The sequence below is a fragment of the Pinus tabuliformis genome, chromosome 1_1, assembly GCF_031772625.1.
Source record: "Pinus tabuliformis cultivar Carrire ecotype Pingquan chromosome 1_1, CPIR1, whole genome shotgun sequence".
Lineage (NCBI taxonomy): Eukaryota > Viridiplantae > Streptophyta > Pinopsida > Pinales > Pinaceae > Pinus > Pinus tabuliformis.
Genome location: NC_142297.1, coordinates 109886635 through 109900570, shown reverse-complemented (window position 1 = coordinate 109900570; position 13936 = coordinate 109886635).

The window sequence follows — 13936 nt, the reverse complement described above, 5'->3', positions numbered from 1 at the left end:
GCTTGTTTCAGAAGACCCCGACACACTTTTATTTGAATTTGACATAGTGTGTCGGGGTTATGACTACATGACATATGCCTAGAAGCTCATGATTTTTATTACTACATTAAAAGGGATGGCTTTGCGATGGTTCATGGGACTTGGAGGAAGCTCTATCTCCACATGGGAAGATACGCGAACAACCTTTCTGGAAAAGTGCCAAGATTACTGCAAATCCTGGAATACCAAGGAGGAGCTTTTCAAGTTCACACAAAAAGAAGATGAAAGTTTGGAAGATTGTGTGGAACGATTCAAGTACACCTTATAGAGGTCAGGTCACTCTGACCTGGATAAGGACATTCTAAAAATTATCATCCTTTGGGATTTTCATGAGGACGCGATGGAACTATTGAATATTGTGGGAAAGAGAGACATCTCTAAGGAAAGCTTCGAAGTTATTAGTGACCTATGTATTTTGTGCTTGAGGGGGCTTGAAAGAAATAGACAAGGGATTCGCTCAGCAAAAGGGCCTCGCAAGGGTGTTAGAACGGTAGAAATTGGAAACCTGCTAGATAATTTGAGAATGGATATCCTCAGTACTTTGTCAGCACAGATGGATACGTTACAAGTAAAATAGAAGCAGTTGGAATTAGACTGGACCATGGTGATATTCTACCCAAAGTGTAGAAAGAAGCACCCAGAGAGAGAGTGCCCATTAAACTCCATAGAGGAATGTGCAATCTATAGTTAAACCATACAACAAGCTCGTGCCCTTCCTTGCTAGGACTAAAAGTAGTATTTCAAGGAATAGGGGAAGACGTGGAGCAACTGTACCTCATGGGAGCTAGTAAGCCATGGCAGCCTCGACCACAAATGGGAAATCCAGGTATGTAGTCAGATCTATCTCAATATTTCAATAATTTTGGTATGAATTCGCAGTCCATACCCTATCCTCCTATGTGGCCACAATACCAACTTCCACCCTGGCAGCAGTGGAATCCTCAAGCCAGTTCGAGCTCCCCATGGGCTCCAACTTGGCATGGATCCTCTCCTAGGAAGTTTCCTCAGTCTATGCCACAGCAACAGTAACTCCAACTACCCTCTAATGTACCTCCTGGTAATCAACCTGCCTTTCCTCAACTCCCAATGCAACCTAATCTGAATCCTAACAATAAGGGAGCTCATCAAGCTGACGTCCTTAACCTACCTTCGTATAGTATCTCCACTACAGAGTTGTATGAAATGAATTTGCATTCAATGCGGACAGTTAATGTTCAAACTCCTCCAGTTATCATTAAACAACTTGATAGTGAAGGTAAGGAATCAAAATTGAATAATAAAGAGCCAAAACAAACTGATAGAAATCAGACACCTCCTACAAAGCAACATCAATCCGAACCACCTTACCTAGAGAGACTAACTTTGAATAAACCAATTCCTCAAGCTGAAATTTGATTTATTAGAATAACTGCAGAACTTATTTGTCAAAATTCCCTTGTTACAAGCTATGAAAGATGTACTAGTATATGCAAAGACTCTTAGGGAATATTGTTCAAAGAAACCTGCAAAGAAATCCAAAGATCCCCTCACTATCCATGTTATGGGAAAATGATCAGACTTCATGATGGGAAAGTCAATGCCTGTAAAGTATGGAGATCCTGGAAACCCAATTCTGATAGTACAAATTAATGGGGTAGAGATTCCAAATGTGTTGGTAGACCTAGCAGCTACCATCAATGTTATCACCACTGAAACAATGCATACATTGGGCCTGCGCGATCTGAAACATACACCTACAGTATTAGAATTGGTAAACCGATCTATAGTCAAACCTATAGGAAAATTGGAAGGTGTAACTACTTTGGTGGATTCATGGCACTATCCCATAGATTTCCTGGTTTTACATACACAATCATCCGTGGGTGGTCATCGTTTGATTTTGGATAGACCATGGCTAGCTGTTGCGGATGCTTATATTGGGTGCCATTTAGGACACATGGTTATTTCAAATGGGCACAACACTAAGAACCTATTGTTGTACCAACCTGCAAAACCAGCTCCTTCCATAAAAATAGCAGGTGGCAAGAAAATTTTATCTAGGAAAGAGCCTGAGACAGAAAATGAGGAACTGAGACCAGTCCTCACTATTGGACAGGCCCTTCAGTTGAAAATGGAATCAAAATATAATGTGATCACTTCCTTTATGGATGATCCTTGCTCCATTTCAGAGCCAAGTCACCAAATCCTAGAATCTGTCCTAAGCTGTGAGACTCAGGAAAATATTGAAACAACGGAAGGATTAGAAGAGCTATCTGTTGATACACCCCATGAAAGTGTCCCAGTGGAAATAAAACCGGGAAAAACTCTGAATATTAATCCAAACCTGTCTAAATCCCAGAAGAAACAACTTGTGGATGTCTTGTGGAAACATAAGCACACCTTCGCATGGGATTACTCATATATGAAGGGAATTCCTACTAATTTATGTACCCATCACATATATATTAAGGAGGATTGTCGTCTTGTGAGACAACCTCAGAGAAGAATGAACCCTGCATTGAAAAATGTTGTGAAAGAGGAACTTCAGAAGTTACTAGATGTAGGTTTTATTTACCCCATCTCAGGCAGCCAATGGGTCTCCCCCTTAGTAATGGTCCCCATGAATAACAATAATTGGTAGATATGCATGGATTATCGAGAGTTAAATAAGGCAAGACAGAAAGATCACTTTCCTTTACCATTTATAGACCAATTTTTGGACACACTAGCTAGTAAAAAGTTTTTCTCATTCTTAGATGGATTTAGTGGGTATAACCAAATCCAAATAACTCCTGAAGATCAGAATAAAACCACCTTCACATGCCCCTGGAGAACATTCGCATACTAGGTCCTTCCTTTTGGCCTGTGTAATGCTCCTGCAATGTTCCAGAGGGAAATTTTGGGATCCACTCTGATTTGATAGATAACAGTCTTGAGATTTACATGGATGACTTTATTCCATATGGGAATTAATTTATACAAGGGTTGAAAAGTTTAGAAAAAGTTCTCGAAATATGTATACAGGCACGTGTCTCTCTTAGTATTGTAAAATTCCATATGATGATGGAAGAGGGAATTGTTCTGGGACATTTGCTCTCAGCTGAAGGAATCCAAATGGACCCAGTGAAAATAAAGGTAATTCTGCACTTCCCGACACTCAAAACACCCACACAGGTACGCAACTTTATTGGTTGTGCTAGTTATTACAAGCGTTTTATAGAAAATTTTGCAAAAGTAGCACATCAACTTTTTCAGTTGCTAATAAAAGATTCAAATTTTGTGTGGACAGGTGATCGTGATGCAGTCTTTGCGAAAATTAAAGAGTTTGTCTGTAGTGTTCCGATCCTTAGAGGGCCAGACTGGGCATTACCTTTCCATATTCACACGGATGCTTCTCAAATAGAAATTGGTGCAATATTAGGACAACAAGAAGACAAGGTACCATATGCAGTCTACTATGTTAGTAAGAATTTGGCTCCTACTGAATTAAACTACACAGTAACTGAGAAAGAGTTCCTTGTTGTAATTTACGCCATCAACAAATTACGGCACTATATTACTGGGTATCCTACCTTTGTACATACTAATGCAACTATCATGTATTTAATGAATAAACCTGTTACCCTTGGTCGCATTACGAGATGGCTTTTGCTACTATAGGAATTTGATATTACTATAGTAGATAAACCAGGGAAGGACAACGTGGTTGCAGATTTCTTGTCTAGGATAGAACATGATGGTAATAATACACCAATTGAAGATAATTTTCCAGATGAGCATCTTTTTGCAGTTTCTACTAACACTCCATGGTATGCAGATATTGCTAATTATATTGCTACAGGGAAAGTGCCTCGTCATCTGTCATATAAGGAACAAAGGAAGATTATTCATCAGAGTACCTATTATTCATGGATGGCAGGATATCTCTTCCACATAGGGGTTGACCAACAGATTCGACATTGCATTGTAGAAGATGATATCTATGAGATATTAAAGGCTACACATGGTGGACCCTGTGGAGGACACTTTGCAGACAAAAGTACAGGTCATAAGGTGCTACAAATGGGATATTACTAGCCATCCATCTTTTGTGATGCTCGTGATTATGTCTGAAGGTGTGATAGTTTCCAATGGATGGGACAACCTGGGAAGGCAGATGAAATTCCTGTGCAGCCTCAGATAGTCCTTGAAACATTCGAAAAATGGGCCATTGATTTTGTTGGACCCTTTAACCCACTTTCTCATCATAAAGCTTACATCCTGGTCTACATTGATTATGTGACTAAATGAGTGGAAGCCAGAGAAGTCATGAGAGCAATAGAGCAAGTAGTGGCAGACTTTCGTTTTGAAGAAATCTTTGCCCGATATGTTACCCCAAGGGAAATTGTGTCAGATGGAGGATCACAGTTTACAACTCATATGATAGGGAAGCTGATGCAGAAATATGGAGTCAAACATAGAGTAACGACCCCCTATCACCCCCAGGTGAATGTACAAGTAGAAAGAACAAACAAGATATTGGAGAATATCTTGACAAAAAAAGTAGCAAGTCATCGCCAAGACTGGGCACAAAAACTTCCAGAATCTCTATGGGCATACAGGACAACATGGCAGAGCACAATTAGGTTTCCTCCTTTTGAATTAGTCTATGGGAAATCCCCTTTGTTCCTAGTAGAATTTGAAATCAGTACACTCAGAACAGCTCTAGAAGCAGGCCTGGATCTATCCAAAGCATAGAAACACCAACTGGAACAGCTGAATGAGTTGGAAGAGATTCGATCATTAGATATCCAGAAAAATACTGTTGTTCAATAGTAGAGAATGAAATGGCATGACAAATTTATCAAAACCAAGGCGTTTCATGTAAGGGATTGGGCATTACTTTATGACTCCTGATTTAAGGATTTGAAGGGCAAGCTTCGCACTCGCTGGATGGGACCATATCAAGTGGACGCAATGTTTGACAATAGAACGGTTAGACTAATTACAATAGATGACAATAAGACCTCATTCCTAGTAAATGGACACCGTCTAAAACTGTACCACCGTCCAACCTCTAGAGATGCCTTTGTCAAATACTTTTCTGATTAATCTGATTTGATGGTTGCTGCAATAAAGGACACTCCCACTCTATTGTTCTAAATATATATATATATATATATATATATATATATATATATACATTGTATTACTTACTTGTTTGTATTTTGCAGAAATAACAAAGGAATATGGCTAGGAGAAATGTAACACTCAGTGCTGCTATCTCACTAGTGCTGCTACTCAGAAACCCTGTTACTCCACTAAAGTGATGTTACTCCATAATTGTTGTTACTTCGTAATTGTTGTTACCCCGTAACTACCGTTACTTCAGAACTTCTGTTACACCGACAGTGTTGTTACTCCAGAACTGTCGTTACACCGCCAATGCCATTACTCCACAATTGTTGTTACTCCATCGTTGCTTTTACTCTATCGATGTTGTTGCTCTGCAACTGCTATTACTCTACCAGTGTCGTTACTCCGCCGATGTTGTTACTTTGCAACTGTTGTTACTTCGCCGGTGCTGTTACTCTGCTACTGTTGTTAATCCACTGGTGTTGTTACTCCACAACTGTTGTTACTTCGTTGGTGTTGTTACTTCACCGTTTTTGTTACTCCACCAATGCAATTACTCCGCAACTGTTGTTACTCCCGGTTGTTGTTACTCTCGGTCGCTGTTACTCCCAGTTGTTGTTACTCCATCAGACATTTTGATGTTACTCCACCGCAAGGTAGGCCCCTAGGTACGTCTCCACTGATTTTACTGATTTAATTAAAATATTCCAAAAAGGACATTAAAATGTGCCACGGATGGCCGAAATTAAATTGGGGGGGGACCCGTCATAATAAACGACGGTGTACCATGAAAAGCATTTATGTCACACGATCCTTACCAAACAGAATTTAATTATTATGATACTCTGTAATCATAACTTTGATGTGTTGGAATGTGTATTCAAATGTGCAATACCAAAGTAGTCATCTCCCCAACACACTGCATTAAAATCACTAACAGTACTGCCATAACCTGTCATTATTTTCAAATGACCAATATTGTTTCATCCATTGTCCTTGCAGCAACCATGACGTTATTTCAGTTGCCAATGATTTGGATCCCTATCATTCTCCCCTACCAACCAATTGCAGTCATCGTGTTGATCCTGCCTCTGCAGCAATGGGTGGATGGCCTATGCACCATGAGCCGGAAGATACAGTGAGAATTCGGAACAATCGGGAGGTATGGTAGGTGTTTTAGAATGTAGACTAGAACATCTACTTCGATAGGTTGAGAGGGTCGAATGAAGAGTAGAGTTTGCACTCAACTTGGGGGAAGAAAGCTCTCGGGTCTGTGGAATTGAAATCCCTGTGACAGAGGAAGCTGTTATAGAAGTCACAGGGCTTCCTAAAAACGGACAGTGTTGATTTCTGAGAAGGACTGCCCTTTCGAAGTTTCCCGAAGCCTTTTTATAGGCGGGAGAGAATATTGCACAGAAGGGACGAGGATACAACAGGAACTCGCTACTGCGCCCATGGGAGAGGTAGTAGAGTTCGTCATAAAATACTTAACATGTGAAAGAAGATACTCCACCATATTTAAATATCACCTTCGAATATTGGCCCACCTACGCTTTCCTCAAGCAGAGGTTTTCTCACTATGCATGTCACATTTCTTATTGAGAAGCCTCCACCTGATGGCACATTTAGCTCAAGGGTCGCGACAAGTACTGGTAGTCATCACCCACCATGGGCTAGTACAGTTTTTAGTAATGAATGCCATTAGATGAATCCTGATCCTGTGGGAATTGTTTCAAGATTCCATAGAAGCAGAAGTAGCAACCATTGTGGCTGCCCGGGAAAATGAACCAGGAACCATGGAGGAAGGGAATGCATAAGAAGACGATTATGTTGACTAGAAAGAACCGGAAGAGATGGAGATGGATGTTGAAGAATTCGAAGGAGAGGCTCCTCTCCAATAGCAAGCTAAGATCATGAAGTCAATGGAAGATATGGGAGTTGACCCGAAAAGGCCCAATAGTACCACGGTCGAGATTTTCCCACAAGAACCAACCTTGACCGTGGAACTAGCCAAGCAATTTGATAGCATGGCAACCATGGGGGCAACACCACAATAAGCAAGAGTGGGTGGATGGGTCAATACCATGACCAAGGATACCCCACAAGGGCCTCCTACCACCATGGAGCTGATGGAGGGATCAACAGAATGAAGAAGAGGTCATGACCACCCCGACCATAGAACCAATGGAAGAGGAAGAAGCCATGGAAATCGTGGAGGAAACTCTGAGAGAGTTAGGGCATGAGGGTGGCACTGAACCACAAGAACCAACGTCGACCTCGAGGCTGAACATCAAAGATTTTTGCGAATTCCCCTTTTTCTCCTCTATCCCAAGAGGAGCAAGGGTAATTCGTTCCCCTCAGTGCACAAAAGAAGATCTTTCCATTCCTCTAACTTTGAACCTATTAAAGAGGTCACAACTGAGTGGGGTGGATGCTACTCAGGTGATAGGCACTTCGAAGCCTGAAATAAGAAAAGAAGTAGAAGTCGCGGAGGTTGAAGAGCCGAGAAGGATATCAATAGATACATTAGCAAAAGGAGCATCTCGCAAGGGCACCACCGATCACAGTGAATGTGCAACAAAGGGAAGTAGCCATTGGTGAAGAGGAGGGACCAAGCAGAGTGGTCCTGATGCATGAGCCAGTGGCTAAGTTAGGCGAGAAGGTCATGAAGCAGGAAGTAATCGAAGAGGAACGGGTAGTGGAGGAAAATCCGACCATTGACACGGCAGAAGCTATCCAGGAAGATTTACCTCCAGCTGCTGAAACTGCTGAAGTTTTGGTTAAACAAGAATGGGTAGAGTTGTGCGAATAGCGAAGGCTCCTAGTCAAGCAAAAATATCAGCTATAGTTTAAATAGACTATGAGGGTTAAGATGAAGGTCAGGAAATTGAGAAAGCAAGTACACAGACCATAGAAGAAGATGAGGAAATACAAGCGGTAGGCTAGAAAGCCCAAAGCCATAGTGGTAGAAGCATAAACTCAAACAGACCATATGGCCATAGCTTCCACTTCCATTCGGACAGACCCGGTTAAGTGATTGTTCGAAGACCGTGAATATGCCTTAATGGATAAATTGTAGACTTGGAAATCCACTGCAACTCAGTACCAAAGTGAAGTAAAGAGAACATAGGAACAAGCATCCACAACCATTTTTGGGTTTGTGGAACACATAGATGTCATGCGATTAAGGCATGCAAACCAACAACTCAATTTGGAGCAACTGGAAAAACAAGTGGTAGAGCTAAAAATAGATAAGGAGTAGATGTTCAATCTAGTGCAAGAGGTGATGGCATGTCGCCCCCTTGCTTCTTTTTATTCTTTATTTTTGCATGAAAATTTTCTTCTATTCTGCATGGAGAGCATTAAAAATGAGATTAGTTATGAGATAGAAGATGGTGTACAATTCCTTTGAATAATGAGGAGCCATGACGTGCCAACTCAACACTTGATCTGTGAATTTTATCTGCACAGGTATCTACTATGCTTGGACAGAGAATTCAATCTGGTCCCATATGTGAGGGACATTCATTTGAGGGCCCTTGCCTCTTACAGTTTCAATTAAATCAGCTGACAGAAGGCTTTTAACACATTTGAATCCAATCAAGTTACAAAGCCATTTATAGTAAGAGGGGAACATGAGAGGTCAGTTACTATGTTTACTAAGCACAACACCTTTTTGGGCATTGAGGGGAATAGAGACAGAATGTTGAAGACACAAAACTGGTGCCTTGATCTTTGTGTCAGGAAATTGGTCACATTTTGAGATGAGGCCCTTGATTGTTGTCAAAAAAGGTGGATGATGTCACCCACAACTGTCTGGAACATGGAACCTTTTGGGGCACCAAATTTTTCACGAGTACTTCCCAAAGTGTCCAGATATGTGGCATGTGTCCGAACATGTGGGGTTCGGTGGATGGGAATCAAGTTTTAGTTTTCCCCTATTTGGTTGCCAGTAGAAGTTTATACCCCAGCATATAATGTTCCGAATGATTGGTGGAAGGAAATCCTCCTCTCCAATGGATTCAAGGTTTTAGGATCAGAGATGGGTGAAGAATATGATCTCGCTCAGCTTCAGGAAGCCTACAGTCCTCAAAACCTAGACCTGCGGAGACACTGAGCTACATGAGGGCATGCAAAAGGCTAGTTGGGGGGAGATGTTGGGTACCAAATTAGGCTACCTTTTTATAGCATTTCCATCATCCCTTTTGACCTTTTTGTACTTATTTACCTATGTTTCTTATGCTAAATCTATAAGGTAAATATCCCTACCTTGTCTATTTGGAATATTTTATTAATGAAGTAAAGTCACAGGGTCTTGCCTACTTGCAGCACTAAACTATATGTTGACTGTAGCTTCTCGAGAATAGGGACCAATGCTTCAACATCTTGCAGTAGATCTGCATTCATAGCAACGACTAAGCCTTGAGGAGGCTGCATAGCTGGAGTTGCTGACCCCTGAACCTTTCTTGGACCTCTTGCTATTTTTGTCCATCTGGTTGTTGGTGCCATTCCAACGAATCTACATTTTTGGGTTTACGGTTACCAGGTTTTGGGGAAAGATGTCATTCTCCTTTGTTGTGTATAAAAGACAGATTATTCTTGTAATTTGGGTATGCCCCTTTGATTTGTCATGCTCCTTTTTCAGATTAATAAAGCATCATCTGTTTGTTGTTCTAATCTTCGTTGTGATTAACGTAGCCCTGATCAGAGAGATGGGCCCACTCTTCTGATTAGGTGGTGCATCTTTTTGTGTATGTTATTATTAGTTTATGCTCGTTGTTGCAGCTCTGTAATTCTGTAATTGTTTCTATTGAAAGTTTTGTACTTAGTGTAATTTTACTGCAATGTTGTCAATCTTAATCACAAACCCTTGGTCGGAACGGATCTTGCTTTTCCCCTGTATATACCTTGTGCGTTGCCTTGAAAAGATACGCACCCAGATTGATAAATTAATGTAGGAAAAGGGTGAATAAATCATTCATACCTGGACCCCAACAAGGAGGCACCCAAATTGGTACTAAGAAAGGAAGAGGACAATAAGAAAAAGGAATAGTAGGTTCCTCCTCTAAAATTAAAGGTGTCTCATGGCCTGGAAAATTTGTGAGAGCACAATCATCTGGGGGTTTAGATTCACAATGTTTCAAAGAGATTCGAATTAAATCTTGAAAATTTTCTCTAAAGATATCCCAATCCATATCTTCTCCAAGAAAATCATAACATATGTGAAGGAATGTATTAGAAAAATATTCAATTGATTCACTGGGATTCATTCTTAGTTGATTAATCCTTTTAAGGACATATTGGTAATCATACCTATAAAAGGCTTGATGAAGCTCCTTGAAGAGTTTTTCAAATGAATGAATGGAAGCAGGAAGTAAGGTATGACACTATTAGTTAACTCAACCTTCAAATGTGAGGAAGAAAGTACACAAGAAACATCTTCAAATTAATTTCATAAGATTCAAAAAACTCAAGAAAATGAGATGTATGCTCAGCTATGGATGTACCACCTTCATCATAAAAATTTAATTGAGACAAGTTATACAAAGGTTCCATAAGTATTAAAAGTTTACAATTGGACTTATTAGAAAACATCCTAGGAGTATAATTTTGGAATGATCCATTGAAGATAAGAGATTCAAAATAGACTCAATGGGAACAACTTGTCATCTGGCCCTCCTTCTAGTGCCAAAAATTGTTGATGGTGTTGGAAATTTGTCAACCAAAGGGATATCTCCGATATGAAGTCCCAATTAGACCTCACACCATTTGGATTAGGAGCCTCAACTGGAAATATGATTGGTTTCCATTTCTCTTAGGAGTCTTCCTTGGCTATAATTATTAACGTAAGAGATTATACAAACATTCTTTGAAACAAGGAAGTCAACATTGTGAGGCATACAATTGTGATGTATATAAGTTACTTTCATGACAAGGAAAGAGAGAGTGATCTTCTAGAAGAAAATCAGTAGTACTATCCTAAAAGAGACACACAATAGCATAATAGGATCGTTAGTTAATGTGCAAAGTAGTTCACAAGAAAACAATGATCATAAAAGAAATTAACAATGCACAATCAATAAGATAGATAATAAATCCAATGAAATAGTCCATATTCATTAGAATGTGTTAACATAAACATACATTGCAAACAATAAAAGCATAGTCTCACAATCATTCATGATATATGCATGAAAGTGTGCTAGCTCTGAGAGCTTCATATAGTAAGTGAAAGTTCTAAGATATAAAAGTACAATGCTACCACACTAGCCTAGATAGTGGAACATTAAGTCACTACTTGCTCCTCCAAAAAAATATCTTCTCTCCTATTCCAAGTTAGAGAAGCCAAGGTGAAGAGATCAAGTAACAAAATTCCCTTTGCTTGAGTTATGAGGGTGTATTTATAACAAATGAGGTGGCTCTCCACCTCCCATTGACTCTTGACCTCCCTCGTGACTCTTGAGCTTCTACTATGAATTTTCAAATTCTTACATGACCTTGAGCTTCTATATGACTCTAGAATTCTCTAGTGACTCTTCATATTCCATGTGGGATGCTTGGTCTACCATACATTTAGATTTTGTCATTTTGAGAATTACAATAATTACATTCCACAAATGATGTGGCAAGACACATTAGGACATATGACATTGTGATGACACTTGTACAAGCCATGACTTGGAAATGATGATATGGAACTTCATGATGATGTGGTAATGCCAAGCTACTCTCTTGGTTTCTTTGACTTTGACTTCTTCATGGTAGATATTTGCTTCTTCTTTATATTTATCCTCTAAATGATCTGGGTTTGACTTAGAACCTTCCAAGTTATCGTCTTTGTCTTGATCCATAATTCCTTTGTGCTCTTCATGATGGTTCTTCCTCTACTCCTTGACAAGTACTCTCCTGCAACCTCTCCTTAATGGCCTCTCTTAAAAATTACCCTATCATGTTGTGGTGATGTTACCTGCAGATGGAGACCACTCACGAAAATCCAACATCAATCCAAAAACCATCTATTCCACCTCCTCCTACTCATGGAAGATGGTAATTTAAATGAGGCAACATGCAAGGGTGTTGAGAGCAGGAGGTTGGGAATTGCACAGTTGAGGGATGTAGGAACTCAGGGAAGCCACAATGCTGACTAGAATTGTGTAATGCATAGTAAAATAGGGCTTGACAGGGGTTATTACATAATGAGGTAGTCCAAGAGGCAAGGTATCAGGTTTGTTGTCTGATGAAGTACAGTGAGGAGTTACCAAGAAGGAAGGAGACAAGGATTACACAATTGGGAACCATAGGGACTGAAGATGGCCTCATTGTTGGTTGGAGCTATGTAATTCATAGTCACAAAGTAAGCTAGGAAAAAGGATTGCACATTGAGAGATCTCAGTCAGCAAGACTAGACATTGTAACTGTTGTCACTTTTAATGCAACCCGTAGCACGAATGTTTCGGGAGACATAGCAAGCTTCCTAGAGACAACCTTTGGATTGATTGTAGACCAGTGCTTAGGAAATCTTAAACAAAGGACTGCATGGAAGATTTTCAATGGGGACTATCAGTGCACTCCAATTTTCACGAAGTTTGTTAAAGATAAAAAATAAAAAAGGTGGGGGAGCTTGGTTCAATCGGCCTTCATGAAGGTAAACTCAAGCCAACACATGGCTCTGAATGCTCAGGGGGTAAATCAGGCCAACCTCAAAGAGAAATGCCTTGTTCTAGTGGCTGACACACAAAAACATGTAGCTTAATATTGTAGTTGTAGTATAGGTGAAGAGGAGGAGAGAAAGGAGGGAATTCGATGCATAGGGCTGTCAACAAAATCTTAAGCAACAATGTTCCAACAGAAATATGGAAGAGGGAGGAGATGAAAGAGAGGCAGAAGTGGAGCGCTAGTCAGGGTTTCAGGCCATATACTCACGGGAACATTTGTATCCAAAATCTTAAGAAAATATGTGCATATTACAGGTACTTAAGTAAATCTGTAGCTAACACAGGTACTGTTGCTACTTGGTAACAAATATACAATCATGAACAAGGGAGAAACTGACAAATTCATCACATTATTTCAGAGAAGGAAAAACATATATGGAATGAGATTACAGAGGGGAAAACATATTGCACATTGCCATGATTGAAATCACCAAAGAGTTTCATTAATCTTCCAAATGAGTCACATTCACCAGTCCATTTACATTTAGCAATCTACAACTCAAGTCCCTCATGAACAAGTGATTAGAACCAGAAATGGAACCAAAGAATTAGGACCACTCAGGTGCAAAATTCCAGAACCTCTATTAAGTGTTTCTCCCCCTTATTTATACAGAGAAGGGGGGCTTTGAATCCACATTTACAAAATATCTTAGCTCAGGGCCAACAGTCAGATTGACTAGCTTCCTAGGCTTGCGATAGCTCTATTGCCCAAAATGATTTCCAAGGATTTGATTCCTTTCTTGAAAACAAATAGAAATTACAGAATAATGAAAAGAAAATGAAAATGAAAAGATGATGGAGGAAGTGTCTCTCTGTTGTTCCTGTGAAGACCTCTGATCAAGCCATGTCTCTATCATGATGTGCCTTTCCTGCTGCTCGTTTGATTCCCTTCACTTTCATCTTAATTTCCTGACTTCCCCACTCTCTGTAGCTGATAGAAATCAACTGTGTTTGCTTGTCACAAAGTAGAAGCAGAGTTTGTTAGGGCAGTCCTTTACATTTACGACTGAGTGGAGATCCATGTTGAGCCATTAATCTTCCTGAGTCCCCCCATACTGATTTGCCACAGTACCATACCTTCATTTAAT